Source organism: Pan paniscus, chromosome 2 (genome assembly GCF_029289425.2).
Source record: "Pan paniscus chromosome 2, NHGRI_mPanPan1-v2.0_pri, whole genome shotgun sequence".
In the NCBI taxonomy this organism is placed as follows: domain Eukaryota; kingdom Metazoa; phylum Chordata; class Mammalia; order Primates; family Hominidae; genus Pan; species Pan paniscus.
In genome coordinates this window covers 71,519,093-71,543,617 of record NC_085926.1, presented here as the reverse complement: position 1 = coordinate 71,543,617, position 24,525 = coordinate 71,519,093, and the positions used below count along the sequence as shown (strand labels likewise).

At 43.3% G+C, this 24,525-nt stretch overlaps 1 protein-coding gene across 9 annotated transcripts in view; it reads left to right on the top strand.

Annotated features, from left to right (window-relative positions):
• The first annotated feature begins 219 nt into the window (after positions 1–219).
• Positions 220–24,525, top strand: part of FOXP1 (forkhead box P1) — a 629,894-nt gene continuing 605,588 nt past the window's right edge. For 7 of the 9 annotated variants that reach the window (XM_055110136.2, XM_034956872.3, XM_034956873.3 and 4 more), the window contains exons 1-2: positions 220–405; positions 2,281–2,429. The gene's annotated coding sequence lies outside the window, so the exon portion shown is untranslated. Of the gene's footprint in view, positions 406–2,280; positions 2,580–24,525 lie in introns of all 9 variants that reach the window. The other 2 variants (XM_063602822.1, XM_034956868.3) reach the window with 1 other exon arrangement.

Here is a 24,525-nt window from a genome sequence, read left to right as displayed (position 1 = left end):
AGCGCCCCGGCGAACGGCAAAGAGGGAGCCGCTCCCGCTCGGGGGGCCGCTGGAGTGCCCAGCGGGGTGCGTGAAGCGGAGAGGGGACCCCTGCGGGAGGTAGAGAGTCGGGCCGGGGTGCGCCCCCGGGCCGGTGCTGCCCGCGCCTCTGCCGCCGCCGCCGCCGCCACTGGCGCTGGCTGGGCTCCGGGAAGCTAGTCCGGAGCGGAGGAATCTATTGTTATTTATTGTGTGGCGGTTGCACGCTGTACTCGCGGCGGCCCGGCCCTCGCCCGGGAGTGCGTGTGTGCGCGCGTGTGTGCGCGAGTGAGTGTGTGCGCGGGGTGCGCGCGCGGGCGGGAGTGGGCGCGCGCGGGGAAAGGCCCGAAAACACCTTAGTTTGCACCGAGAGACCATTTGCAGCGGGTGAGTTTGTATTTTTCCATTTCTGCTCCACTTTTTCCCAAGCCGCCTCCTGTCTTGTTTCCGCCACTTTAAACAACAACAACAACCAGCACAAAAAAAAAAAAAAAGAAAGAAAGAAAAAGAGAAAAAAATGGAAAAAAAAAAAAAACTACTTTCCACCTCCAGGCTCCACGTGCATCTCCCCCAGCCCTCCCCTCTCTTCCTCTCCCCCCCCGGGTCGAGGCCCAGCTCTGGGATGGGTGGGGGCTGCGGGCCGGCGCGCGGGTGGAGGGAGCTCCGGCGGCGCCCGCACCCTTTGGGTTTATTTGCATAAGTCAAATGGGGGCGGGGGCGGTGGCGACTGTGAGGAGGCGAGATCGCCTGCCCGTAGGCCCCTTCACGCCTCTCTCTGCGCTCTCCACGATCGCCTAGGGGAGAGAAATCAATAAGCCCAGGCCGCCTGGCGCAACTTTCGATGCCCGGCGTTGGCGTCCGGTGGCCGCCCGGGCGCGGGGCCGGTGCGGGGTCCCGGGTCCTGGCCGCGGCGGGAGGGGGCGCGCGCCGGGCGCCTCCTAGGCCCAAAGTTTAGACTTGGAGCAAACTTTTCCCCTTCCTTCTCCGCGGGTGTGTGCCCCCTCGGTGCCCTTGAGCTGCCCCGCGGGCCCCAGCAGACTGACTGTGGTGCCTGGCCCTGGGCCCCGCACTGGGGAACTTCCCCGCTGCCACGCGCGCGTTACCCCGAGAGTCAGCGGCGAGGAAGCTCTCCCGCCACCCCCTCGGAGCCCGGAAAATTCAAACACGCACCTGCGCACCCCCAGCCAGACACGCACCCCTACGCGCGCTCGGCCTCCGCTTTCCCGAGACGAGTCCGCAACAGCCGTGGCCAGATCCACGGGTGGGTGCGGGAGCCGGATGCGCTGCGAGGAGTCGCCGCGCCCGGATCTCTCTCCCACCATCACACACATTTTCTGATTTTACCCCCCTCTGAAGCTTGGGGGACGGGGAGATTTCCCAAGCTCCGATTTGTCCTGCGTCGCGCGCGTGTCGCCTCGTCCCTCCGGCCCTGTCCTGGCGGCCGATGGCTCTCCGTCCCTCGCTTGCGCGCAGCCTTCCTCCCGAGCTCCCTGCGCTCTATTCCTGTCCCGCCGAGACGACTCCCTGGAGCCAGCGAGCCGAGGCGGCGTGCGCTTCGAGTGGGGACCACGGCGGTGGCGGCGGCGCCGGGAGCCGAGGAGTTTGCCAGTTGCCGCGGGGTCGCGGTCATTTGCTGCCTCCGCCTCCCCTCGCCCCCGCCTCCCGCCTCCCTCCTTTTCAGACAACGTCGCTCTCGGAAACTTAGATTCCTTCTTCTTTTTGGCCCTCGACGAGCCCCCCTCCCCACCTGTTGTGAGCTCCGCCTTGGTCCCGGGAGACTGGCAGTGACACACACGGGCTCTGGGGAGCTCCGCGCCCGGAAACAAAGTCGCATGCCCCCCTCCCATGTGTTTGCTTCGAAATCGCTGCCTGCAGCCCCCCATTCCCGCGCAGCTCCCGCCCCCTGTGAGAATAAGGACTAAATAAACAGTTGTAACTCCAAACCTTGCGCCCGCGATCGTATCCCCATCCCACCCCCTTCTCCCTATTCCTCCCCCCTCCTTTTTGTTGTTGCAACTTTGTGAGATCCTGGGGAAGGTGCTGAGACTTTGGCTCGGGCCGGTTTCCCGGTCTCTGGATCTTTGCAGGGATTCCCTGAGCCGCATCCTCTCTTCCCTCCACGCGCACTCGCGGGTCCTCGGAGCCCGCTGCCCTCTCTGTCCTGGCCCCTCGGCCTACTCACCCGTCCCGTCCCCTTCAGTTCCCCCCAGCCTGCACGGGGAAGACTTGCTGAGGGTCGCCCCGGTTTCTTGTCGACTGCAGAACCCGAAAGTTTGTAAGAGGAAGAGAGCGCGCGGCGAGCGAGCGAGCGGGCCGGGGGCAGCGGCAGCGGCGCCGGGGACCATGGTGCTGCCGGCGCCTCCTCCGCGGGCGTGAAGGCGGCGCTCCTACTCCCTCCCCGGACTCCGCGGGTAAGTCGAGGCGGCCGCGGGCGCGGGGTCCAGGGATACCGGAGAGCCCCAGGCGGCACTAGGGGTTCTCCGTCCCCAAAGAGCCAGCCGGGGTGGCGCGAGCCTAGCGATAAGGCACCGGGAGCGAGGAATGTGCCCATCCTCAGGCCGGTAGGTGCTTCGAAATACTGGACTTCCTCCCCTCCACCCTTTTCCCCTCTTTCTTTCCTAAATCTGAAAATCTGGAGATCAAAGTTTAGCGTGGAGTGTAAAGTGCTCCGATAAAATATGGTGACATCCTCGCCCCCCTTCTCACCCCACTCCCCTCTTATAACTATTAATTATTTCCAAGTCATTGTGTCCAAATACCCTTGCTGGGCTGATTACAAAGTGTATTGATTTAGTCTGGGCTCATCCTATGCTTTCGTCTTAATTCATTTTCTTTTTGCTCAACCAGAAGACCCAAAATGAAACTTATTTCTTCCTCTTCCCTACCTCCCCACCCCCCAAGCCCTCATCTGTGAGGCTTGGGCAGAATAATGAAATTAATATAAACATTTCATTTGGTTGCATTTGACCTTATGCAGTCCACTTCTGAGGGGCTGGAATTGCGCTCATGTCTGCTCACAGGTATTTTCCAAGTTAGCATTTTCTTTTTTGTCACTGCTCTTTAAACAGGAATGCCGGAGGAGCATTCTGGATTCCCTTTGAAAGGCATCTGTACATTCAAACCGTCTACACTTCACCATTGGTTGTACGTAGACTTAAGGGTTTAGGGCTTGGACAATAGCTGAGTTGAGAAGACCTCAAGGATATTTAAAGGAATTTTTCTGCTACTGAAAATACATTGAAGAATCGCTGCAAAATTTTTCCATTCCATCCCCTTTCCCCCACCCCCGTTTTCCACAGCAAGAATCAATTTGGAGGGAGATGTGTAAACTAGAATTTTTAAAGAAATAGTAAGACTTCAGGTGTTTTCTACCCAGGGATAGCCACATAATTGAGAAAGAGGAGTTCCTGCTATTTTTCTGTTCCAGAGAGAAATGTATCAAATCTTTTTTAGAATTCCACTGGAGTTTTGATTCTCAAAGTGGAAATACCCATCCCTTTGGGTCCAGGAAAAGAAAACTCAGCTCACAGTTTCAGAAATTTGGACTGTTTCCCCCCCCCCCCCGTCTTTCTATTTGAAACGTCTCACAATTAAAGAGCAAGAAAAATATAAAAAAGGAACTCAACTAGTTACCATTCAAAAGGTGTCAGCTAAAATCTCACTGCAAAGAGAAAAAAAAAGGTTTAACATCTTGCCACTGGCTGCATCCCCCACCCCCCTTAGACTTTGGATTAGTCATTGTATGAGAGAGAGGGAGAAAAAAAAATCACTTTTTTTTTTTTTTGGAAAAGTAAAGTAAACAGCCTCCAACTGCTGAACCTTGACAACCCAAATTAAGGAAGCAGGAGAGATCAAACAGAACTGCTGCTGGGTGGTTGTCAGGAGCTGCTACACGGAGAACCCTGGACTCTTCGATCAAGCAGCAAGGCTATATGTTCACTTATGCAGAAATGGACCATTGCAAATGCTAATCTTTGTTGTGCAAGCGAAGGCTCACTTGGAAGGAAATACTCAGCCCCTCTCTGGGCAGCATTTGAGTTCCTTATGGATGCCGAGTCGCGAAACAAGTTATTTTTTTTTAATGTATCCTTCTTTATGAGGAGAATGCTACCCAAAAATGTATTAAAGGAATATTAAGTCGTCCAGAGGCTGTCTTGCTACCAAGAACTGTGCAATGGAATTCTTTTTACCAACATTAGACTCCTACACTAGAGTTAGATAACGTTTTCTCACATTGAGTTTAGAAGATCTGCCTTGTCAGGGAAGCCAAGGTTTTGTATGTGAGAGTTTAAATCTGATGTGAAGCTCAAAAAAAAAAAAAAAAAAAAGAAAAAAAAGAAAAAAAAATCTCTGGTGATGAAGTTTTGTGTCAGCCCACTCTTGGAATTTAAAAAGGCGAGAGAGAGCAGTCTCCAGATTAGACAACCTCTTTTTTTAGATTGACATTCAACATGACCACGTTGCTACTTTTATTCAAGTTCTCTGTAACTTGTCCTTGCTTGTTGTCTAGGAAAATTTAACTACTTTACATTTTTAAAGGGAGTAGTAACAGTAATTACTGTAGCATTTTGTTTTCACAGGTTTATCAAAGTATGATGAAAGAAACATCAACTGTTCAAATTAACTGTCTCAGATAAGGGGTTTATATTGCTGGAGATGTCTAAGATTTTGTGTTTATATTTAAATCGTGGAGTATAAACTGTGTAACACTTTTTTTTTCTGGGATAAACTATCCCCAAATTAAATGTTATTTTAAATTAAGTAGAACAAAGTAGGAAATAGGATAAGTAAACACATACAGAAGAATAAAAATAATTGTCATTTAAGGATTATATTTTTAATTAACAAGTGTCGGTCACATAGTAAGCGGTTTATATATTTTTTGTAAGCCAGAGTTTCATAACCATGGTGCACAACATGTTTCAAAGTCTGTAGTTTTTACTAGATATACCTTTATTGTATAATTAAGCAATGTGAGTTAAACATACACATGGATGCTATTAGGCAATTTTCTGCAATATGTAATGTTTTGAAAAAGCTATAAATATTTTCTAGTTAAACCATTTATACTTATAATAGCAAAAGTTAACTGAGTTAATATTGAGCCTAGGCATGGTTTTCTGTTACTGAGTTTTTCTTTGCCTTTTTAAAGACTATACCCCTGGCCTTGTAAATTTGCATCTTAGGCTCTGTTGAAGGGTATGTCTGTTTTCAGCAGTTGTTTAAATTAACAGAAGAATTGTGATATTTTTCAAATATATTTATATTGCAGGGGGTCCAGTGCCAAAATTAAGAAAGAGAAGGAATATAGCAGATGTGACAACTTCTTTTGAACCCAGCTTCCTCTTTGCAGCCAATCTTATTGTGCATATTTATTTGATTTTCATGTTTTACTTATGACTCAAACTCAGTTTTGAAACGCTATCTTGTAAGATTCCACATCTCAAAAAGTATGTATATTTAGACAAGGTTAGGTGTTACAGTACCTATCACATTTCAGTGGGAATGCCAAGAATATTTACAGGGTATAGCAAGAATTTTGTCCTTTAAAAATAATTTTAGGTATACGTTAATAAAACTGAAGTAGATTGCAGGCTGTCAGAACATAGTATAAATTTTGTTTATGATTCTGTTACTTTAAGGTACTTACATTAAAGAAACTCATTTAACCCCTGACTGAAGAGCATTAAGTGGGGAGGGAAACCCTCTGAAGAGCTCCTACTGCCCTTTGCTCTCCTGATAATCTTAAATTACTACAATTTAATTGCAACTTCAAGGCATTCAGCATGAGCTGTTTCTCCACGACCGAGAAAGGGTTTCCAGAGCATGGCTAGATTTACACAGGTGGTATTTTTGTTTTTAATTTTTTTTTTTTCTTTTTGCTAAGGGCTTTTCCTTTCTTCCTTATCCTGTCAGATGTCACACTTCTTTTATAGATTTCAGTCATAGTAAATGCCATTTTTGCTATACCAGCAATATTGGCCTTCCTTTTTTCTTTTTAAATGTGTTTTTTTGAATCTAGAGTATATAAAGCTCTCAAGCAGGTGGGGGTTTGTTTTCTAAAGAAAATAACCTCAAGAAAGGCATCTGCTGAATAGACAGGTGAACTTTATACCTGAGCCAATGTATACTTTTACTATTTGCAGGGGATTTTTTTTTTTTTTAAGTTGATGGTAGTTAGTACCACCAGGTGATCAAACATTGAGTTTGTGAGACAAGCCAGCAAGCCAAGTAGGTTTGCACTTGGGCCCATGCATTTTTTTAATGATCTTTCTTGTCATTTGTTACTCTACTCTGCAGGCCACTTTGCTATACATATGCTATCCAAGGAACCATCTTAAACTGATTTTTCAACATATTTCTCTTCTCCGGTACTTGGATGAATTAAGGATAAAGGCTCCAAAAGCTGGAATGCCAGCAGGCCTTGAGATGAGGCAAGTTCCTGAAACAGGGGCAAACCTGGCGAAATTTGGGATATCTTCTGCATGATAGTTTTTTTCCTTTATTTTTTTTTCCTGGGACGTTTGTAGTTTATTTCAATGAGCATGTGACCATGTGCTTAATGGAAATTAAGCAGATTTGGCTTGTGTCGCTAACCTAAAAATAAATGTTGTAAGGAATATTTGATTTCTAGAAGTGTTTTGGTTTTGCATCCCATAGATAATGTTCTTACAGTTAGGGCTACGAGGCTGGTATTCTGCAAAGAGGAAGTACAGTGGGGGAAAGTGCATGGCAGTCAGGAAAGACAATTAGACAGTGTTCTTTGTTTCTTTAATAAATTATTCTTATTAATTACAGTCAGTTTGTGCTAAGGCATTCTTCAAGCCTTGTTTAGAAGTCAGCTCCCATTCACAAGAAGGTTGTGCCAGAAGCTGTGTTCTTCGCACGCACTGTTGTTTTACCCAGTCGTGAAATCTATTGACCAGATTGGCTTGTGGATGTCTCTGCAAGGCTTGTTTTTCTTTTTGCAATGCCCTGATGCGAGTCTTTAATACATGCCCTGCCTTGTACACAACAGGTGTTTGTTCGGTAGTTATTTTATGGGACTTAGAGTGAGAAAAAAATGTTTCCTATCTAGCCAGCTGCTGTGAGAACGAGTGCCTAAAAGGGAGAACCTACCTAGTACCTGAACAGGTGTAAATGGGTGTTTCCTCATGACCCTCCCCAAGCTGTTTTATTTAAAAAGGAGGGGAGGGGGCTCAGTTTAGTGCCATGAAATTTACAATTCAGTTGTAATAATTTAAGGTTATTGGTAGAGTGCAAAGGGCAGTGGGAGCTTTCTAGTGGTTTGGCCTTGATGCTTAAAGCTGCTCAGTTGTAGGGTTAAATTAGTTCCTTCAGTCTGAGTACTTAAAGTAACTAAATCGTAAACAAAATTTATATTCGATTCTGACAACTAATAATCTATTTAAATTATATTAAAGTATCTGGGCAAAAATTTAATTAAAGACAGAAGTACTGTCAAGCCCTGTAAATATCTTGACAGGTCTACTCAAATGGAACTGATATCACGAAATATTTACATATGTCTGCCGTGTTCGGGAACATCTCAGCAGTGCCTGTGCAAAGCTAATTGCACTTTCCTTCCAAATCGTATTTTTAATAAAATAGTTTTTTTTTTAAAAAAGGAATATGAATACATACACAGTTGTGTTCCAGTGTTCTGTTTACTATTTACTTCTCTATACTCAGAATCATGTTGTGATGAGTGTATTTCCTCAAACTGCTGCTAATTCAGATAAATAGCTGAAATGGGATCATTGAATAGAAAGCCCATGTCATTCTGTTTGATTTCAACAGTTTGAAGATATCAGAGGCTAGCATGTTATAGGACAATTTACTGAGGGAAAAATGGATCTGAATGTGGGATTATTGGGCCTTGTTTATGTTCAATAGAATAGATTTGCTTAGGACAAACATTTTCTCTGAGTTTTATGTTTGGGCATATATTTATTTATTACTTGTAAGTCAGGTGGACATCCACATTTTACCAGATGCTCTGATTTTAGCTAATTTTGTGATTCACTTTGTTTACTAGGACACTGAAGAATATTTCTAGCATCAAACTGAATTTCCGAGGTGTCCTTTCTCCCTCCCAGCTGTGCAATTGAGTCATAATGTGACTTTCTCTGCTCCAGGTTCCCTGCTTTTGAATTAGGGGTAATATTTTAACATATGTTCTTTGAGCTTAGGGATCCAATGATACAGGGCTTTGTTATTATTCACATTTTTAAAAGATATTCTTGGTGCTCTCAGGACAGTGACCGCGGCTTTTGTTGGGGGAGGGTGTGATGTGAGTTTTGCTTGAGTTTCTTTTGCCCTGGTGCCTACCTCCTGATGACCAGCGGCACTGGTGGCTTCCCCTCCTGGGGGTGAGCACAGAGATGGAAGTGAATGCTCATGTCTGAAGTGAAGGGAGGTTGCAGTTGGTCCTAATTCAGCCTGGTTCAAAGTGAGGTCCTCGCTCACCTACCTCTGTATCTGTGTGTGTGTGTGTGTGTGTGTGTGTGTGTGTAGGTTATTAAAATACAGATCCTTGAGTCAGAATTTTTGCTGATTGACATGGTAACGTACATTTATAACAAACTTCCCTTGATAATTCTGATGCATGCTAGAGACCTGTGAATCAAGTGATTTATTCTTTCAGATTTGTGGAACTGAAATCTCTATCTTCACTTGGATTTTACTGATGATTTCTTTGATTTTACCTTGAGGCCCATCCTGTGTTGTTTTTAATGTATTTGGATTTTTATTACGAATGAAAAACGGTGGTTTTTAACCAAGCACGAGTATTGGAATCACAGCAGAGCTGTTGTTCCCAACACAGACACAGTTGCACGACTCCTGGATGTGCCGTATCTGGGGTGGGGCCAGCATCTGTGTTTTTAAATCGCATCCCACATGGTTCTGATGCCCACCAAAGTGGGAAAACTGGACCCGTCAATTATCAGAGTTGGAGGAAAGCCTGCAACCCTTCTTAAGAGTTTAATTGAATTGGTTGGCCATTGTGAAACCTAAGAGAAGAAAACGGAGCTCCTTTTTCAGGAGGGCACAAAAAGAAACCTTGGAGACTTAGAGAAACAGAGGCAGAACAAGAGCCTCACAGTTCAATAACGTGATAGGAACAACCTGGAACATCGGTGGTTTTCACCAAATGTCAATATCAGATAATTTCCTTTTGAATTTTGTCTTGCCTGCACCCATGTTTCCCAATGGGTGTTGTCATGCTGTAGCTACCAATTAGTGTCAGATGGCTCTCTAGAATTTTTTTCTCTGAGTATTCCATCTTAATTTTAAAATTGTAACTGTTTGCTCTTTAGATTAACCCTGCTGGCAGAAGTGTTTTGATTTTCCCAAGCATCTTGGGAAATTCTCTATCGTATGTGATGGGGCATGCACGAATATTGATGGAAATAGCCTAGCCAACGATGCCACACAAATAAAGAAACCAGAATCCTAAGAAGAAGGCATCCTACGAGATTATGAAATAAAGGAAGATAAAATGCTAAGGAGGCTTATTTAAATATTCAGGGCTTCAACTAAAGATCTAACCACTAAGATCAAAAGAGTTATTTAAATAAAAGTTGTTGAGACATTTTTTCATCTGTATTAATAATGTGGCTTTTGAAGTTACCTGGTAATAATGTGTCCAAAATGCCCACACCTAATTTTTAATTTCCATTTTGGCTTTAGGCGTGGCTTTATTTTAATAGCTGCCAAAAAGTTGGCAATTGTTTTTACGTTTAGAACTTCACAGTTTGCTTTTCTGTAGGTTTAGGTAGCATTGGGGGTATTCGTCTAATAAAAACTTTTAAAATTTCTGTTCTGACCCTGAGGCACTTAAAAAAAACTCTCATGGGCCAAATTTTAAAAGTAGAGTGTCTCTACCACTGCATAAAGAATTTCTAAAAAAAATGAAACATGGAGCTGATTGAAAGAATAGACGGCGCAATGGTAGAGGACACATAGTTACCACTGTCACTGGTAATCTACAGCTTGATGCGAAGTCATTCCGCCTTGTTTGTTGAAATGTTAATCATTTCATTAAGAAAGGTTAAGTAATTAACTGATATTTCATTAGGGAATCAATGACAGACCTTTTTTTAGTGATGTATGGTAGATATTTTCTAATAGAAAGTTTGCCTCATTTAATTATTTGGAAAGAAGCTAGTTGATTGAGCCTTGGGAAGGAGGGGTGGGGCATCTTCAGATAACATCTATGTCCATAAGCAACTTTAAAGAATTTTGGAGAAAGTGGTCTATTAGAATAGAAAATCCTTCAGTCCCCAGTTTTCTTTTATGGGCTCCATCAGGCATGTTGTTGCAGACCTGCTGTTGTTTTGCATGCCTTCTCTGGGTTTAAGAAGGGTTCAGCTGCTTAAATGTGTTCATCTTATTTTCTAAATAATGGCTTTTGTTGCAGTGTGATGCATGTTGACAGTAAACGCGCAGCCGTAACTTTGGTAAGCTTACAACAAATTCTTATACTTGTAGAAGCAAGTTATCCTCCTTGCTGCTGACTGGGGGTGCTTCTCCCTTTTGTCTGGCTGTCCTTATGGCAACTGCAGCAAAAGGTTTAAGTATTCTGGGATGAGGATGGGGTGGGGGTGGGGACAGAGGGACTCTCCACCTGGCGAAAGTTCACCTTTTCTGATACCTCTTTGTCCTGAAATCACACACAACGTATGCTTCTTGCATATTTTTCCTTGTGTGTGTATTTATGTCAACTCAGAAAGATACTTAGAGAGAAATCTCATTTCTGTGTTTGCTTTTGTTTTGCTTAAGAAGCAGGACAGTCACAGTTGCTAAATACAGAGTATCTCTTTGTTAGAAGTGACTTTCCTGCAGCAGACTCCTGAGGTTAAAGAATTCTTTAAATATAAGGTAATCCTAAGAACTTTTGAAAATGAATAGATTTTATATTGGGTTGCTGGGGTTTTCAGTATTTGTAACCAGTGTCCGAATTATTGAATAGAGTGTGATGCCTTGGTCTCAAGCACTTTGTTCTGTGAGTTGAGAACAACTCAACTTACCTTTTTAAGAAAAGAAATCAGGCTGATATTTACAAAGCTATTTATTTTAAAACTGTATGCTTATATGTTTCCATTTTCATTGTGAAATATGTAAGGCACAAAAAAGGAACAAAGAATAAATCAGTGAGCACCCATGTACCTGTAGCCCGGCTTAAGAAAGAAGACGCTGCTGGTTCAGGTAGGAGAGGCTCCTGGAATAGCCCATCCTCATCTTACCTCTGTCCTTCTTTCCTAGAGGTTACTTTACCACTGTTCGCAGCTGGGTGGTTTTCATCTTGTGTAGTTCTTTATATTTTTAATATGTATGCATGTACAGGATTCCTCAAAATACAGGATTTTGTTTTGCATGTTCAAGGTTTGTTCTGATAGCATCCTACTATATATGTTTTTTAGTAACTTGCTTTTTTTTAAAATAAACAACAGTTAGTAAAATTCATCCATGTGGATACATGTAGCTATAGCTTATTGATTTTTCCATGTGAACCTTTTGAAATACTGGATATTAATTCAAGACAAGTTCTTTAAATTTGAGCCTAAAACCCAGTAGCACTCTGTACATTGAAAATTTCAGATTCATAAGAAACCATCAGTCCTGACTGGAACTTCATAATTTGTTCATTTGTCTGTGTTTTGGGGGAAAAAACTTTAAAACCTCAACCATTTACCAGGGAATTTGATTAAAAAATAATCTATCAAGTGGCTGATCTCTTACATTAAGGGAAAAAGCAGGCAAGGCATTCATTTGAAGGAGCCTAGCCATTTTCTCTTTCTTATTTAAAGACTTGGCTTAGAACTTAGCAGTTACATATGCAGGGTAGCGAGTTAAAAAGCCATGTTTAATTAACAGGCGCTTTATACTTCTGTATCCTTGTTATGATATAGCACCTTGTTCTTCAGTGTAGAAAGTGATTTCTGCATATTTTAAAGGACTGGCATCTTTATGGTAAGAAAGCCATATAAATAAAGATATACTTAGATGAAAATCGGAACATGTTTTTAAAATAGTGTGTGTCTACTTTCATCTCTGTTATCAAACTTGCTGCATAAGCCAGAGTTGATGCTCTGTGATTATGCTAATGACCAAAAGAATCGATGATGCGAGACTAGATGAAATCAGTGGTATAATTGGGGAAAGTTATCAGTTTTTTTGTCATTAAGTATTAGTGATAAATAATACACTGTTCATTTTGAGTAGATAGAACATATTTAATTCTGATGTACAGAGTTTCAGTTTAGTCAGGCTCATTGCTGAGTAAAATGATCATCTTTTGTAATTTAAGAGGAAAGAGAAAAGGCATTTTTGTCAGCCTGGCTAACTGACTCGGGCCATCTAGAAATGTTTACCTTGACCAGCCAGGGAAGATTGGAAAAACTTAATTTTTTTTCCTCCCAGACAACTTGCTTATTTGTACTGACATTTTATTAAGAATATCAGATACTCAGTAAATAGCATAAATGACTAGAGATGTTAAACAAAATGAGTATAAAGGTAGATAGTGTTTCCCTGAAGAATGGGGAAAATGATAACAAAGGGGCAATGTTTGGATAGTGCTCTTTTTAAATGACTAGTCTGCATTAACCAGGGGCTATTAAAGTCGGTATCACCCATTAGACAGCAGTTTTAATTTTTTTTAGTTGAGTTTTTCATATCAAAGAAGATCATACTTAGTAATGGTTTACTTAAAGAGAAGTAATACTTGTAACTTAGCATCTTTTCCTGGGTTACTAAAACCTTAAGGGAAAACACTGATTCTACCTTCCTTGTCAACAAAGCGTTTCTAACACAATTCTCTGTAACAGACATTTCTCTGTGGATAGAGTTTAGCACTTGTTTTACTACTGTATGACAGTACCTAGTGACAAGAGAGAAAATAAAAGAATAATTAGCAATGTTCTGTAGGACATGAAAAGTGATTGAAGTCTACGAGAGAAGGAAATCAGATCGATGTTATTTTAAAAAAATGCATCACAAATAATTCTCTTCAAAGCAAAGCCTCCTACCCAGGCTGGGGCCAGCTGTGCTCTGCCATTTCCCTGCCACAGCCCTGTCCGTCCACGTTGGCTCTTACCAGCAGTACCATCTGCTGCTCCAGCAGTGGCCTTCTCTATGGTAAGGCAGGCCAATTGGGTCAAATCTTGTGATCTGGCAGATGTCCACTGAGAGCTAAGATTGGGCCAGGCTCATTTTTATGTGTGTCCAAAGCCAAGATTTCAACTTGGTGAAAGGCTGTGGAATTTATTTCCCCAAGTGTTGCCCAAACTCTGTTCTTTTCTTCAGCTGCCTCCTTGGGCTGAGATGATTGCTTAATGCTCTTAATTATGCTGGATCCCTCTGTATTTTCGAACACCTGTGGGTAATTCAGATCATGGGTGGTCACAGAGGCTGGCTCGACAAACGGCTTCCCTTTCCGAATGGGAAAATCCCAGGGAGCTGGACCATGCACCGTGTGTCAGGGAGCTGAGTGGAGGCTGAAAGAGGATGGAACACTTCCCTTGAACTTGAACTGGCATTGTGTTGTGTCCAAGTATCCTTCAGCCTTGGATTGGGGAGAGTCTTACAATGAATAACTCAGAAAAAAGTTTTAAAAATAATCCTAGATTGTAAGATATCTACGACCATTATCCATACCCATATCTTTAAAAAAAAAAAAAAAAAAAAAAGTAGAAAACAAGAAACAAAGTGTTTCTTTACCCAGGCCAAGTGAGCACTAAAGCTTCCTGTCATAATGAGGCAGTGGGGGCCACTTTGCTTTTGAAACTTGGAGTCCCAGTATTACTGGGAGTGCCCTGACCCCTCAGGTAGGGACTTGTCAGAGCTCCAGAAGACCTAAGGTACAGTCAGAGCTGAGCCACGCCTTTGTCCATGAAGAGAATGGGGTTGAAAGTGGAGACTGAGGCCGAGGCGGGCGGATCACGAGGTCAGGAGATCCAGACCATCCTATCCTGGCTAATACAGTGAAACCCTGTCTCTAAAAAATTAGCCGGGCGTGGTGGCTGGCGCCTGTAGTCCCAGCTACTCGGGAGGCTGAGGCAGGAGAATGGCCTGAACCCAGGAGGCAGAGCTTGCAGTGAGCTGAGATCGCGCCACTGGACTCCAGCCTGGGCGACAGAGCGAGGCTCCAGCCTGGGCGACAGAGCGAGACTCCGTCTCAAAAAAAAAAAAAAAAAGAAAGTGGAGACTGATTTTCACTGAGTCACATAGCCATTAGGATCGTAATGATATCCATAACTATATTTACATACACTTGTGAATGTAGATACCTACGTTGGCACATATGTGTCTTTCTCTCTCTCTATGTGTATGTGTGTGTATATATATATATATATGAATATACTACTCATATTTAAAAATATAAAATATATAGATGATGTTCCTTATACTGTTTTGTTACATGCTGCTCTTTCACTCTGTAGCAGAGTATTTTCCAGTATAATACAACTGTCTTCTATATGATTCTTAATAAGTACTTGCTCTTCTTCCATTGTATGCATTTATATTTGGTTTTCCTTCTTTCTTTGAGGGCAGCACTATAAGGACCAAATGGTCTCTGCATTTGTAATTTACATTACATGAGATGGGAATAAGGCCGTAATGGGCCTGTGGAGTTGCAAGTGTTTTCTGTGGATATGTGTGCTGTACGTCTGCATGCACTTGTGTACACATGTGCATATTTGGTAAACGGAACTGCTCTTTCATAAGTAGTTCAGACTCTCAGCTCCTTGAGGTTGAAAATGTATCCTGTCCCTTCATACCCCCATTCTGCCCATTAGTGACATCTGTGTCTTGCTTTTTCTTGAGCTCTGACAGTCATACTTAACACATTTTGGTTTGCAGCTTGGAGCATGTATTAGGGATGAAGTGAAAAAAATGCTGTTCTCTGCATTAAATAAAAATTTTTGAGAATCTAGGACAACCAGGTCTCATAGAGTGTAAATAGCCCATGAAACAAGTTGTCTCTAAAAATGTAGTATAAAAATCCAAGTCTTATGAGGCATTTGAAAATTCAGAGAACAGGCTGGGCACAGTGGCTCACGCCTGTAATCCTAGCACTTTGGCAGGCCAAGGCGGGTGGATCACCTGAGGTCAGGAGTTCAAGATCAGCCTGGCCAACATGGTGAAAACTCGTCTCTACTAAAAATACAAAAATTAGTCAGGCGTGGTGGCTCATGCCTGTAATCCCAGCTACTTGGGAGGCTGAGGCAGGAGAATTGCTTGAACCGGGGAGGCAGAGGTTGCAGTGAGCTGAGATCACGCCACTTCACTCCAGCCTGGGTGACAGAGTGAGACTGTCTCAGAAAAAAAAAAAAGAAAAAAAATTCAGGGAACAAACAAAAAGCAGAAGACCAGCTGTATAATCTGCTGGCCCATTGAAAAATTAAAATGTGGGGTCCCTATTTAAAAAGTAGTAAGTATTTCAAGAAGGTGATGGCAGAGCATTAAACCAAGGGTGGGACTCTTCTGAGCTTGGGGCTTTTCTGTATGTGGGGCCCTGTGGGACTGCACAGGTCACATGTGCATGAAACCAGCTCTGCCTGAGATTCAGAAACTGTCTTGAAGGGCTTTGTTTCTCTGCACCAAGGGTTCTTCCTCTGTAGAACAGGAGGACCAGGTTGGGACAGGCATAGCAGCCTGAGGCCCTCCTGTACAGCTTGCACTCATCCATCTAAGTGTACTGTATTGCTGAATCAAATTGGGTTCAAATTCCTCAGGAAGCACATACCTTCTCCTGGATATGCATTGAGTACAACATCTTAGCCATTTCCAGGACTGGGTATTCTCTGCAGGCCTTCTGCAAGGTCCCATGAGGGAGGCGGATCCTGCTCCAGTTTCTTTCCTTCCCTCCCCTTCCCTTCCTTTTCTTTCTTTTTTTTATTTCCCCTCCCCTCTCCTCCCCTTCTCTTCCCCTCCCCTCCCCTTCCCTCCTTTCCTTCCTTCCTTCCTTCCTTCCTTCCTTCCTTCCTTCCTTCCTCCCTCCCTCCCTCCCTCCTTTCCTTCCTTTCTTTTTCTTTCTTTTCTTCTATAGCCCTTCTCCCAGGATTTTACCATTTTGACTGTATCTTCCATCTCAGTCACCTTCCCTGCCCTTCTTCATTGTCACCTGCCCTTCATTGTGACCTACTTCATTCTGGAAGAGGCCTGCAGGGCCTACAACCTGAAGGCAGCCTCAGGAAAGAACGTCCACTCTTTTCTTCCTTTTATCCCAAAGTGTTAGTTGTTAAATAAGGAGATTCTTTCTGGAAGTGCACTATTTGTTTCACTGCTTTCAGGAATTGCAAGCTAATCGGGCCCCATCAAGTAGAGATGTGGTTCACCCAAGGCTTACAGAATGCAAAAGTCATTTTATGGACGTGAGGTACCACTGCATTGGACAGTTGGGGCTCCCTCACTAATAAAGCTAACATGAGCTTCCCTAAGGGTATAAGTCCAACTGGTTTGAAGCCAAGAGTGGATTTTTTTGGTAGTACCACATTTTAGAATCTTAAGATAATTAGATCATTCTGGAATATTTCACCTTAGACTAAGTAGCTTGAATTCTCTCCTTTAATATGCACTGATTATCTGCCACTTAGTAGCTTTGGCATCCTGAGCAAATGACGGAGTCTCTGCGTTTCGGTTTATCTCGGTGGCAGTGATGGAACCTGATGTTAGGATTGATGGGAGACGTAAATGAGCAAATGTGTGCAAAGCCCCTAACAGTGTTGGCTCATGGTAAACACTTGATTCTTGGCTGTTTATTAATAATGAGAATTGTTTCTGTTACCTGAAGTTGTGTTTTGTGGAAACAATGTATTGACCGTCCACTTTCTCATTTTTCTTTAGATGTTTGATGATGGAAATGGGGAAGTTTAAAAATCTTATCTCCCGTGCTTTTTTGCTTTGTTCCCACTTTGCCCACATTGTTTGGGCCATCAGCCTCTTTTTTCCTATCCTCTTCATTCCAGCACAATAGCTCCTCCTGACACAATGGTATGCAGCAGTTTTGAGGGGGCTGTGAATGTTGGGAGGGAGTGCTTTGTGAGGTGAGGGAGAGACTGATTCTGAGAGCCCAGGGAGAAGATGGGTGTGTGTGTGTTTCAGGGGACGGGGTGTGATGAGATTATTAGGAGCACCCAGGGCCCAGGCTCAAGGAGACACTTCTCATGTCCCTGTGGCCTTTTGAAGCTGAAGATGAGCAGAGCAGGTGGGCCCTGGTGTCAGCCCAGCGCCTTCAGGAGGGTGCTCTTTCAGAATCAGTGGAGGGCACAGTGCTTTTTTTCCAGAGAACAGCATTGACTTCCCCACCCATGGGTCTGGTACATAATAAGGAAAGGAAGGAAAAATAAGTTGAAGGAAGGAAAAATGCGTGATCCCCTGTTGGGCTTCTTTCCCTCCCAGTCATAGGTTTTGAACGTCAGAGCATTCCTATCTATTTTCCAGATTGCCCGTTGGATTGCCTTTTCACAACAACCTTAATTTTCACACTACAGGGACTGGAAATGATACTTTAGTTGGGTCAAACGTTAGACTACACAAGGGTTTTATAGTCAGGGTTGGGATTTGAATGTGTTTACGTAGTCTGTCTGTATTATTTTTCCCTGGCAAGGTGTCTGGTGTTGAGTTCCTTGGGGAACGGGAACGTGGCTCAGGACAGCTCACCATTTGCAAACCAGTTATTAACTTGTAATCCACTCACCGTTTTCAATGTCTCTATTTCCCCACCTCTGTCAGGGCAGTTGGAGAATAAACTGGCTGTGCTGCTTTGCAGGTTGGGAAGAGGGACCTCACATTTGCCAACTGTCACTCCCTACCGTGATCATAACCCCCGTGAGACGCACATTCAGCCACATCTGTGCTGAGTGCATGAGGAGCGGCTCAGGCAGAATCTTTAACTGCTGTCATGGTGGTCAGTGAGTGATGTGGATGTTCATATACCTGTGCGCTTTTGGGAGATTATACACAATAGAGTGGAGAATTGGTTGTTTCCTTGGCCATTGTGGAAGTAACACATGGATCTGTGTTCATTTATTGACTCATTCACTCGTTGATTTATTTATATATCATTTGTTCACCTCTTCTCTCATTTACTCCTTTATCGACCCCAAATGACTTCTGGGGCAGAAAGCATTGCTCCGTGATCACCAGCGTTACCCCCTACCTTATTTTTGGACATCCTCAGTTGGGCATTCTAACACAAACATCATTTAAACATCCAAACCCAACATCATTATGCATAGAGATCTTTGTCAACAAGCTTATGAGATTCATCTGCTTCAACCTTTTATTTACTAAATAGATGGCCGCCCAGGATCAAATGGGCCATCTTTATGCATAGTTACCATTTCTGCAACAAATACGGCTTTTAGTTACATTTTGACTACCGAAAATATACTAGGTACTATACCAAGTATAAGCTGCCGCTTTTTCTTTCTAGCCTGAGCACTTAATTAAGACCTGACAGATTGATTTTTCCATTAGGCCAGAAGGCAGGTGTCGTCTTGAGTAATTCTTGATTTGAATTTCTTATTAAGAGTCTGTTTAGCTCCCCCCCCATCACTGCCACCAAATATGTGTATTTAGCAGAGACTCTCTCTTACCCAACGAGTTTTACACAACGAATTGGTAACAACCAAAATAAAATATCCTAACAATAAGGTACTGTTTCAAAGGTACCAATAAGGAATGTTGCCTTCCTGCTGCCGTGTGCCTGGTATCCCTATAGAAGGCCTGCCCGTGGGTTAATGTGGTCTGGTAGTCTGAAGCCCGTGAAGCCATCATTTCTCATCCTTTTTTTAACCCCTAACACTCCACTATGGACAGATTGACAGAAGACATTGGTATCTGTATAGCCCCTAACTCCTCAGTGGATGATTTAATTTCTTTCATTTTTCTTTTTTCTTTGAGACAAAGTCTCGCTCTGTCGCCCAGGCTGGAGTGCAGTGGTGCGATCTCAGCTCCCTGCAACCTCCGCCTCCCGGGTTCAAGAGATTCTGCTGCCTCTGAGACTACAGGCGTGTACCACCACGCCCTGCTAATTTTTGTATTTTTAATAGAGACGGAATTTCAGCATGTTGGCCTGGCTGGTCTTGAACTCCTGACCTCAGGTGATCCACCCACCTCAGCCTCCCAAAGTGCTGAGATTACAGGCCTGAGCCACTGCCTGTAATGATTTGATTTCTTTTCTTTCTCTTTTCAATTTCCATCCTCCAAAAATGTTATGGAAATAACTTCCCCAAAATGATTGTCTGCCCGTCCATTGAAATATAAATTCCCGCTTACAAATAATTTTTAAGAAAACTCTGTAATTGACATTTAACTCCAGGGATAAAGAGTGTTGCTAATCTCAGCCTGCATCACTGGCCAAGGGTGTAACCAAATCCTCATCCAATGTGGTCATGTGTGTCAGTCACACTGCAACGTGGTAGTTACGGGCAGCGACTCAAGGTCGGCCAACCAGAGACTTTTAACACTTGTTGGGTGACTCAAAGCTTATTAACCTTTCTGATTTACCTTGATCTTCCATAAATGTGTGTGTATGTTTGTGTGGGTTTAAAAGGACAGAATAAAGAACTTACCTCATCAATTTGTTCGGTGGATTAAATGAGATAATCCATGTGGAGTGTGACACAGGGTGCCTGGCAAATACAGGAGCTTTATATATGTTAGCTTTTCTGATTATTACTATTCTATCGTTATTGGTTAAAAGTCACATTAAATAGCCAAGGCAGATAACGGATGAGAACTTTGCAAAGATTACGAAAAAACTGAAGGAAGCCTACCTTGTATATGTGGCATGAGCTTTGGAACATCAGGTTAATTACCTTATTGCTGTGTTTTGGGGTTTGTGTTGACTTGCTTTGGTTTTTGTCTGTTTGCTTTTGAATAAGGTCCTAAAATACGGTTTCGCTGGGTTTTTTATTTGCTTCTGAAATTAGTGCAGGTGCAAGTAACAGGAAGTGAAACCTTAAGTGGCCTGAGGGAACCTCATTCAAATGGTGCCAAGCAGGTATAATATACAAGCATTATCACCTTACTGATAATCTGGCATACTGTGGGTATTCACACGTGCCATTCGGATTTCAGAGATGAAGTCATACGGCAGTTTGGCACCACCTTGCCCAGCTCCTTAGGAAAGGTGAGAGAGGAAAGCCCTCATTTTTTGAGACAGTGTTGAAAACACGGTTTTACTTGTCGAGTGGCACAGGATTGCAGTTGTCATTTGGTCACATTGTCTTTGACGTTCCACCTTGGGTGCAAGGAAAATATCTTTAATAAATGAATTCACACCCTGTTTATAGAGTTACAAAGTCTCCTCTGGGTTTGAGACTGTGTTACATATATTCTCATATTCTGAAATGTAGAAAAATTTACATATTGAAGACCCAAGACTAGAATACCACATTTTCATGGCTACAATACAAAGTTTTCCAAATGTTCAAATATTCTCACAGCCCGGTGGTTATATCTAAATAAAGCATTGTCCTTAAGACTTACTTTGGTTCTTTGTCCTGAAGGATTTAGAGAGAACCCACAGTTGCTTTGCCTTTGCGGTAGGTAAGGTGACTCTGTTCTCAGCCAATTGCCGATCTTTGCATGCACTGAGCCCTTAGACATGCATTGAGTTGAATAAAATTTGCCCAGCTTGGTCTGCCATCCTAGGGGGCCTCTCCATGTGCCCTTTTTTGTTAAACTCAGAAGTGGGTCATATGTACAAGATGCCCATCTATGTCTTGCTTTTAGTAAGAAAGCATCTCAAACAACCTACTGCACCCCATAGAGTAGCCAGAGCTTTTGCCTCTCTCCCCTAGGGCTCCACTGAGCCAGGATGTTGTTCCTTTTCCTTCAGCTTGCTCCTCCCCAGCCACTCCCTGGCCACAGTCACACACATACACATACGCACACCCCTCTGCAGTTTGCTCCTACTTTGCCTTGCATGGCCAGCCTGGCTCCTCATTCATCTCTCCAACCTCAGCAGGCTCACATTCTATATTTTCCTGGAAAGGCACTTGCTAGGGGCACAATGCTTCTCTTCCCATTGCTCTTAAAGGAAGGAATGAGAACAGGGAGCGATTGCATGAGTGGGAGGGAATACCAAATAAAATAGAGACAAAGGAATGGGCCCAGGAAGTCCAGACTATGTATCTGTGGGGCCCAGAAGTCTTTGCTCAACTTCTTATTTGAGTAAGACCCAAGAAAGATCCAGTTCCACTAATAGAAAAACCAAATTATTCTATTCCTGACATGTATCATCTCTGAAGCAGACAAAATAGGACTGAGCCTCAGTGTGGTCACTTAGTATTTGGGTGACCTTGGGTCAATTTCTTAGCCTCAGTTTGCTCTTCTGTAAAATGATTTCGTTGTTGATAATAGGTACCTGTCTGGGTTGTTGTAAGGATAATTCACATGATGCCCAGTGTCTGGCATATCCTAAGCCCTCAGTAAAAGGTCAATAATATTAGCGCTTATGACTCTGTTGGTTAAAGGCAGTAGTTCATTGTGCCTAGTCAAGAATCCAGCCCAACACATAGTTCAGTAGATACTGAGCCAGAGTCTGGTTCACATCCCCAGCCTGGCCACTGACAAGCCACATGACCCTTAGACAAGCTATTAACATTTCTGTGCTTCAGTTTTCTTACCCACAAAATGGTATGATAGCACCTGCTGCGTAAGGCTGGTGGTGAAGATTAGGTAAGTTAATGTATGTAATTTACTTGGAACAGGGCAGAAGGCCTAGAACATAAGGAGCCCTCAATAAATCATAGGCACTACTGTGGTTGCCCTTATTATGCCCACAGTGATCATCATTGCTCCCTGTCCAGGCAGAAACAACCATTGGGAGGACTCATGTAGAGTTCTTTCATATCCCTCCATTTCTTGACAGCTCGGAGGATAGAAGCCCAAGACTGAGACTTGGTTGGAGAGTCTTGGTTTTAAACCCAAACTCCTATCATCAGGCCTCCATGCTTGGCCCTTTTTCCTTTTTGTCTAGGATGGAGACATATGGAAGTACTTTGTAGTGGTCTAGAATCAGCCCTTGGCTTTGCAAGTAGAAGATGAAAAATGTTTACTTGCTGTTTGCTATACTTACTTGCATTTTCTTTCTTTCTTTGCATATCCCCTAAGAGAAAGAAAAAAAGAAACTGAAGGTGGGAATGCATCTTTGGGATTTCCTAAGTTAGTGGAATAGTGAATGAAAATATTGTGCAAAGAAATATACTGGTGCTCGATGATGATTTTCATGGGATAGAATTTGATTTGCAGTGATTCTGTCTAGGATCATATATAAGGGACTAGTCAGCAAATGCCAGCTCTGCAACCACCATGGCATTCAAAATGCTTAGTGAGTGCCAGCGCTGTTGTAATGTTTTATATGTGTAATTCATTCTATCCTGACAGCAACCTTACAAGGAAGAGACTTGTATCTCCATTTTATAGATGAGAAAACTGAGTTCCAGAGAGGTTAAGAGCTTACTCAGTCACATAGTTCGATCTTTTCCTATTTCATCTAAAATACTATAATCACAACGGGTCATGGTGACTAGGGACCTTGGCCATAGTCTGGTCCAGCTGGCTTTTTTTTTTTTTTTTGGCCAGCTTTATTGAGATAGAATTCATATACATAAACTCACCAATTTTAAGTATACAGTTCACGCTGGGTGTGGTAGTTCACGCCTATAATCCTAGCATTTTGGTGGGCAGATCACCTGAGGTCAGGAGTTCGAGACCAGCCTGGTCAACAAGGTGAAACCCCGTCTCTACTAAAAATACAAAATGAGCCGGGCGTGGTGGTGCATGCCTGTAATCCCAGCTACTCAGGAGGCTGAGGCACCAGAATCACTTGAACCTGGGAGTCGGAGGTTGCAGTGAGCCGAGATCGTGCCACTACAATCCAGCCTGGGTGACAGAGTGACACTCTGTCTCAGAAGACAAACAAACGAAAAAGTACACAATTCAACAGTGGTTTTTAGTATATTCACATAGTTGTATAACATCATCACAGTCAATTTTAGAACATTTTGATGTCCCACAGAAGAAACCCTTTAGCTGATGATTACCTTTAGCACTCATCCTCTCTCCACCCCATTTCCTTCCAACTCCCTCAGCTCCAGGCAACCACTAATCGACTTTCTGTTTCTATAGGTTTGCCTATTCTGGATGTTTCATATGAATGGAATGAAACTCTCTGTGGCCTTTTGTGTCTGTCTGCTTTCAGTCAGGATATTTTCAAGGATTACCTATGTTGTAACACGAATCAGTACTTCATTCTTTTTATGGCTGAATAATATTTCATTGTATAGATATACCACATTTTGTTTATCCATTCATCTGTTGGTGGACACTTGGCTTATTTCCACTTTTGGCTGTTTTGGTTAAGACTACTCTGAACATTTATATACATATTTTTGTGTTTTCGTATGTTTTCAGTTTTCTTTGGTACGTACCTAGAAGTGGAGTGACTGGGCCATATGCTACCTTCTATGTTTAACCTTTAGAGGAACTGCCAAACAGTTTCCCAAAGTGGCTGAACTATTTTATATTCCCATGAGCAGTATATAAGGGTTCCAGTGTCTCCACATCCTCACTACTTTTGTTTTTGAAATTAGGAAACTGAGCTTGGGAAGGTTTTAATGACTTGCTTCCAGTGCCATACCTGGTTGTGTGAGCCAGGTTCTTTCTAGGCCTGGAAGATGTGAGGATGATAACATAATCTTTATTGCAGGAGTTCACTGTCTGTGGAGGAGTCAATCGTAGTCACATTACACAGTGGTGGTGACAATAATGATGCGAAGACATTATGGAGCACCGTTATTTTTTCTTCTTGAAGAAACAGAAGATAATTTAGTGACTCACATAACTGAAAAGTACGGTGGTGATTAGCTTCAGGTACAGATGGAGCCAGGTGCTAAAACAGTGTTGTCAGGGGGTGGCTGCCTCTTTCCGTCTCTTGCCTTGCTTTCTCATTGTCTCCTTCATTCTTAGCTCTCTCATTTCTCTTTGTAGGAAGATGGCTACTAGCAGATCTAGGTTTATGTTCTGCCATGTAAGCATTTCCAGCAGAATAGAAGTTTTTCCTTCCCCATAGTTCTAGCTCGCTTATGTAGGTCTGTCATTGGCCTAGTAGGTGCCCCCCCAACCCCCAGCAGCCCCCAGACAAGGTTTCCTTCTGTCACCCAGGCTGGAATGCAGTGATGCAATCACGGCTCACTGCAGCCTTGACCTCCCAGGCTCAAGTGATCCTCCCACCTCAGCCCTCTGAGTAGCTGGGACTACAGGCACGTGCCACCATGCCCAGCTAATTTTTTTAAGTTTTTATAAAGATGAGATTTCACAGTTTTGCCCAGGTTGGTCTCAGACTTCTAGGCTCAAGTGATCTGTCCCTGCTTCAGCCTCCCAAAGTGTTGGGATTACAAGTATGAGCCACCGTCCCCAGCCCTGGTCCAGTAGGTAACGTAACAGCCTTCCAACCAGTTACAGCCAGTGCTCTGGTTGGCCATT